General features: G+C 41.3%; 1 long non-coding RNA gene across 1 annotated transcript in view; it reads left to right on the top strand.

Moving 5' to 3' along the window:
- Window positions 1-2087, top strand: part of LOC310673456 — a 148040-nt gene extending 145953 nt beyond the window's left edge. Inside the window, exon 3 of the long non-coding RNA XR_014509031.1 lies at window positions 1483-2087. This is a non-coding gene — a long non-coding RNA (uncharacterized lncRNA). The remainder of the gene's footprint in view (window positions 1-1482) is intronic.
- The last annotated feature ends 4869 nt before the right edge of the window (window positions 2088-6956 follow it).

The raw sequence follows: 6956 nt of genomic DNA on the forward strand, positions 1-6956 counted from the left end.
AGTCGACTGAAAGTCGGGGAATTACAGTGAGTAAGATAAAGTGGTGGTGGGCAAACTTGGGGAAAGTCCTGAAGACTGGCACACCCCATCATTTAATTACTAATGTGGTTTCACTTTTCTAGGCCACCCAGGTTGAATGTGTCCTCATGCTGAACCTGTTGCCCTAATGGTTTGCCGTGAGAGCTTGTGTTATGCCACAGCCTCGACAACACAGCGCTACCAGTTAATTGCGGTGAACCACACAGATGAATACGCTAATTATTCAACCCATATTGCTTAGGGTGGGTGTGGAAACGCATGAATCCAGGTTGAATAACAAAACAACTGGCAAACTGGTTTTGTCTTTCAGCATAGAAGCAGAATAAGAAGAAAATGTTGCCGTTTCATGTTGAAGTTACACTTCTATAGAACGCCACTTCGACTGAGGCCCTGCTTTGGGGTGTTCAAAGCACTTTACAGGCATTTTCTCAAGGAGTCCTCTAAGCTAGGTCAATGCTATCAGCCCCATATTTCAAACTGGAGGAGGCGCAGAAGCTGAAGGCCATGGTTTTAATTAAGCAGAGTCTGTGGGCATGCAAACTGAAGAAGTAAAATGTTTAGGGCAGGCATAGGCAAGCTCCGGCCCTCCAGATGTTTGGGACTACATCATCCCTGACCACTGGTCCTGTTAGCTAGGAATGATGGGAATTGTAGTCCCAAACATCTGGAGGGCCGGAGTTTTCCTATGCCTGGTTTAGGACTACTTACAGGGCTATGAACATTTCAAGGGAAAAGCTTGCCACTTGAACAACTAACACATTTCAAGTAGCTTGCCACTTGAATAACTAACACATTTTACTATGGCATCACCTTTGTGATGACTAAAGTCCACTTTGCCAGGTGCAAGTTCCTGCAATTTTTCAGCCTCTAAGGTGCCATAGCAAAACGCTTTTCATGATTTTGCTGTAGCTACCCATTTGGAAACGGGGAATCAGAAACTTCTGCTGATAATTGCAGATCATTCAGACATCTACCCAGAAACATCCAAGTCACCTTTTAGACTGTGGTGATCTGACTCTGGAATGTTCTTCCGAGGCAGGCCCAACTGGTGTTTGCTCGGACGTTCTTTTGGCATGCAGGCAAAGTCCCTTTTAGTCTCCGCCAGTATTGCTTTATTATACAGGTCTGGCTCTACCATTAGACAGAGTGAGGCCACCACCTCAGATATCGAATGGTGCAAGAGAGAGAGAGCGGAGCGGCAAGGTGTTTTAAGAGAGCCTGCCTGTGGCCCCTAAGCTACCCTGTTGCCCCCAAAATGATGCTGTCCCATCACCAGCAGCGTCAAAATAAAATACAACTGCCAACTTCTGTATTTCAAATGTGGGTGACATCACGTCCTTTGCCTCAGGCGGCAAAATGTCTTGGGCCAGCCCTATTTTTATGCTGCACCTTTATCCTGCTGTTTCCATCCTTGTGTTATTTTTTTTTTCTTTATTGTTACAGATTTACGGTAATTCCAATTGCTAGCTGTCATGAGGAGGCTCATATTATTGAAAAACGGGGTAGAAAAAACATAAAGCAAAATGAGAATTATATCGAACAAGACCACTTTCCAGTTACTCTGTTGGCAAAGTGACCTTCCTCTCTTGATGGGGTCACCTGAGGGAGGCGGGGGATGCTGACAATAATTAATGTGACCACAAGGTCCTAGCTGAGGCAAGCAAACATGCAGGCCTTTTTCATTGTTGGCAAATGGAGCCTTGGAACGTGAGTCGGCAACCCGAGCAAGTCTTGACATGAACGTAAAAGTTCTTGAACAAAATCTATGATCTGTCCATTTTGTCAGCAAATTCATCTCTGTTATGACTTTGCAGGGGCACTTACAACCCTCTGGAAAAAAAGGAGCCACAACATCGCCATCGCTTTGGAACTTTTTGCTCACATTTTCTGACTTTACATGAACATGTGCTGCCACCTCTAGACGATTGCATGAAATTACTCTTTAGGTTTCCTGTTTTTAACCACAACATACTTTTCTCCCTCCATTATATACTATTAGAGTTACATTTCTCTCTGGAGAATGATCAGCACTCCTGTAAATTGTCTGTCAAAATGCCTAGGAATTATGGGAAGCTATCCTGAAGTTGTCGATATTCAAGATGGAACATGGAGTCACGAGCTTTAAACTGGAACGTGGATTGGTGTTCTCTTCAAGAAATTGCAGCTATATTTGCACAAAACCCCTGGCTTATTTTGGTGCACTACGTTCTGATAAGGGGAAAGGGGAAACACAGCCATGCTATCAATGAAGGGCGAGTCCTACTGTTAGGCAGAGTGAGGCAGGTGCCTCAGTCGGTTTGGGTGTCATGAGAATGCAACAAATGGTTCGTTGTTTAGTTGGCTATTATCAGTGCTTTTTTTTCTATAAAAAATGTTTAGGGGTACTCTCATTTTGACTCAAGAAAATCACTCTTTTATAGTTCAAATCAGGAGAAATAAATACAGTAAATGGACAAAAGTACAAAGATTCACAAAATGTTTAGGAGTGTGCATACCCCTGCATTCCCCCCCAGAAAAAAAAGCACTGGTTATTATTGTCTTCATTTATACCCCAGATGGGCGGTGTATAAATAAATTATTATTATTATTATTATTATTATTATTATTATTATTATTAGGAACGTGGGTGGCGCTGTGGTCTAAACCACAGAGCCTAGGACTTGCCGATCAGAAGTCAGCAGTTCAAATCCCCGCGACAGGGTGAGCTCCCGTTGCTCGGTCCCTGCTCCTGCCAACCTAGCAGTTCAAAAGCACATCAAAGTGCAAGTAGATAAATAGGTACTGCTCCGACGGGAAGGTAAACGGCATTTCCGTGCGCTGCTCTGGTTCGCCAGAAGCGGCTTAGTCATGCTGGCCACATGACCCGGAAGCTGTATGCCGGCTTCCTCGGCCAATAAAGTGAGATGAGTGCCGCAACTCCAGAGTCGTTCGCGACTGGACCTAATAGTCAGGGGTCCCTTTACCTATTATTATTATTATTATTATTATTATTATTATTATTATTATTATTATTATTATTTCTGATTTCTCCCTGTGTGTGTGGTGGGGAGAACTACTCTTCCTAAGCCTAATTTCTGCAGGAAAGCTACCTGATATTGCTGATATGTTCTTTTGTTCTAACATGTCTTTGCAAAACTACGGACACCACGATAAAGGTGCATGTTTAGGCTTCTTCTGGCATGGAGTGGGGAAATCCTAGCTGCCATATTCACAGCTATCTCTCCTGCCCGTTCCCCACTACCACCCATTAAGGCGAAGAGGGAAATTACTTTTAATATATCATCGACTTCTTATGCCCAAACTGTGGCCAGTTTTCCATTTTTAATCTTCCCTTTAACAAAGAGCAGTTGGGCAGCTCTCGATGGCGAAAACACAGCAGTCAACTACCTTGTAAATGAGAAGCGGTGGTAGTAAAAAATGAATTTGTATATCACCAGGAGTAGAGAGTGTGTCTGCCTTGTAAATTTAATTAAACAGCAGGTGCAAAATCAGGTCATATGGCTTTCATGTGCCCCATGTGAGGATGACAACTAAACAATGATTCTAATATGAAGAAATTTGCATATATTTGCATGGGATTCCGTGGAACACACAGGGCAGCTCTCGCCTCCTCCTTGCATGTCACTTCTGGGAAGTTGATTATCCTGAATGAAGGAAGTGGTGTCCCTTCCGCAATGTTTCCCAAATGCTAGAAATGCTTCCATTCTGTCATAGCTGGAGAAAAGGGACTCATGCCTGATAATGGAGCACTTTCACAATGCAGAATACAGTGGTACCTCAGGTTAAGAACTTAATTCGTTCTGGAGATCCGTTCTTAACCTGAAATCCTTTTACATGGTTTTGTACATTTTCTGGTATTTTATGCATTGTGATTTGCTGTTGTAATTCTCTATTGTGGTTGACAAGTATGAACTGTTTAATTATTATTTGCTGGTGTTTAATTTTACTGTTTACTACAGTGGTACCTTGGGTTAAGAATTTAATTCGTTCTGGAGGTCTGTTCTTAACCTGAAACTGTTCTTAACCTGAGGTACCACTTTAGCTAATGGAGCCTCCCACTACCGCCACGCTGCCGCCACATGATTTTTGTTCTCAACCTGAAGCAAAGTTCTTAACCTGAGGTACTATTTCTGAGTCTGTAACCTGAAGGTACCACTGTTCATTGCTTCCATTTGCTTAAAAGCAAAATGAGAAGGACAGAGCGGGGGTAAGGACATGCCCCTACAATTTGGAGGGAGTCATTTATCCAAATAGGATTTACTTGCTGAAGCACTTCAGCAAACCTGGTCTTTGTCCCATGAACGTCACACAGAACTGTGATTGCTCTATGGGTTTTATAGGACAAACAAGGACCTTTGTCAGTTTTCATGCTTTCCAGACTTTTCTGTTGGTGTCTGTTCCCCGTTATGTTATTATTTGGAAGGATGTGCATTGATGAAGATGATGATAATGATGAAATAGAAAAGCAATATTTCAATACATGCTTGATTAACACTGGTTTCTTGGGACTCTACACTGTTTTATTGAGGGAGAAAACTAACACTTCCTTCATTTTTCATTTACAGAAAAACTCACACATAAATCACGAGAGTGTCATCTTTTCCACAGGAGCCAAAGTCAATATCCCAATCCAAAAAGTGCCATGTGGTGAGAATTAAAGTGCAATACAAAAAAAATTAAAAAATAAAAATTTGATATGCAAATGACAAAGCTCTATTACATTCCAGCAACTGCACTCTGTCCACATTTAGCCAGCAGTCCCCAAGTGTTTTACGGAGTTTTAATTCTAAGCACTGAACTTTTACTGGTATTTTTTAGTTTTTGTCTTGGCTTATGACCAAACAAATCTAACTTACAATATGCCTTGTTTCTCTACTTCAAAATAAAAATGCAAAAATCTACACCTTTGAAAATAAATGCTTGCTTAAAGCTTCATGACTCTGTAAGGATGAATGGATCCACCCACTTCAGTTTTTCTCAGTTTCTCATTTTTCCAGTTTGAAGTTCAGTTTGGCACATTTCCACATCACTTTGCCATTATTATTATTTTTAAAAGAGTTCTCACAAAAATTCATCACAATTTTAGTGTATGTTTCTCGTGGTATACTCATTTTTTACATGCAATTTCCCTAGACATACCCATTTTTTCAAGACTTTTTTTGTGACATAATGTAATTTTTGTATATTATTTTCACTGATGCACACACATATTTCCCCTAATGCACACCTTTTTCTCTACACGTTGTTTGAATTGCATCGCAGAAAATCATAGAAGTGTGATTTCAAAGGATAGCAGTGTTTTGGTTCGCCTCTTGTTTCAGGAAGCATGAACTAGGCAGGCTCCCATTAAAATGCAAAACTGAACAGAAATTCTTCTCATCCCTAATTCCTATGAGCAACACATTCCAGTCAACCAAGCGGAACGTACTGCTGAGTCACTAGTGATTTCCTAATGAATAATTGCAGGCTGTTGATCTATAAAGGCATGCTGACTGTGAATAATGTCACCTTTGGAATCATCGCAAATCACAGTCATGGGGGCTATGTTCTACCTCTGCTGTCAGATTCAGCACACCTCTGGTTGCAGATTGTTGGGAATCACAAGCGGGAAGAGTGTTGTTGCCCTCAGGTCCTGCTTGCTGGCTTTGCATAAGCATCTGATTGGTCACTGTGCAAACAGGATGCTGAGTAGTTGGGCCATTAGCCTGATCCAGGAAGCAGTTCTTATGTTACTTCCTAACCTGGCCACCTGCATTGTGGCAGAAAAGGTTGGAATGAACACTAGACAATTCTATGATGTCGACAGGCACCATCTGCCATCTTGTGGAGACTTTGTGTAGTATAGGGGTGTCCCTGGATGCCAGCCTTTATGCTAGACCAAGAATGGAGAATTTGTGGTCCCGCAGACTCCAGCCCCCATCAGTCCCAGTCAGCATGGTCAATGATCAAGGAGGATGGAAGTTGAAGTCTGACAGTGTTTGAAGAACCATAGAGTCCCCATCTCTGTGCTAGAGTATCCAAGGGAGGAGGAAACCCAAGGGTAAGAGGATCACTCATGATTCATAGAACTGTAGAGTTGGAGTGGCCTTCCAACACAGGAATCTCAACTAGATCATAGAATCATAGAATAAATTCCCTCCCTGAGTCGCTGGGCAGAAGGACCAATGAACCAGAAGGAGCAGGGGGTGGGGCAAATACATACATATGCATACAACCATTTTATTAGTTGGTCATCTTCAGTTTCTTTTCTTTTATAGATGTTCTTAATTAATCACAGTCACAAATACAAATTTGACCGAGAAAATAATTCCTTGAGACATCAAACATTAACACATTATCACTACTATAAGAATCCTGCAGCATATTAAACACCATTAAAACATGCTGGCAAGATGCAAAATATTAACACACTTTAGTTTCCATTAGTCATAAAAAGGCATCAAACTCCATCTATGAGTGTTCCTAACGTACAGCCATACCATTGATAAATGCAAATGCTACTTGTTCTTTTTAAGTTACAATAAACCAAAAGGATTTCCACTTACGCTGTAATCCTGAAAACACATTTACTAGGGAGTAAGCCCCATTGGGACTTGAATACATGGATAGGATTGTATTGTTATCGCCCAGCGTTTAGGACTCCAAAATCTCTTAACATGCTCTTGTTCACATCTATTTACTTGATATCTTCCTTGCTTTACCCAAATGAAACACATTGGTTTTGCTTCCAACTGCTAATTCCTAAAATTTAGTGCCACACTCCCTTAATGAAAGAATTTCCTTCCTTGTCCACTACTTGACATAGAGAAGTTGTGCCTCTATAGTGATATATGAAAAAAAGTCCTTTCTCTTTGTCCCTTGGTACAAAAAGGAAAACGTTATACCAAAAGGCAGTAATCAAATCCCCAAATCAAAAG

The sequence above is a fragment of the Podarcis tiliguerta genome (genome assembly GCF_965153285.1).
Source record: "Podarcis tiliguerta genome assembly, chromosome: 3".
NCBI classification, from domain to species: Eukaryota; Metazoa; Chordata; class Lepidosauria; order Squamata; family Lacertidae; genus Podarcis; species Podarcis tiliguerta.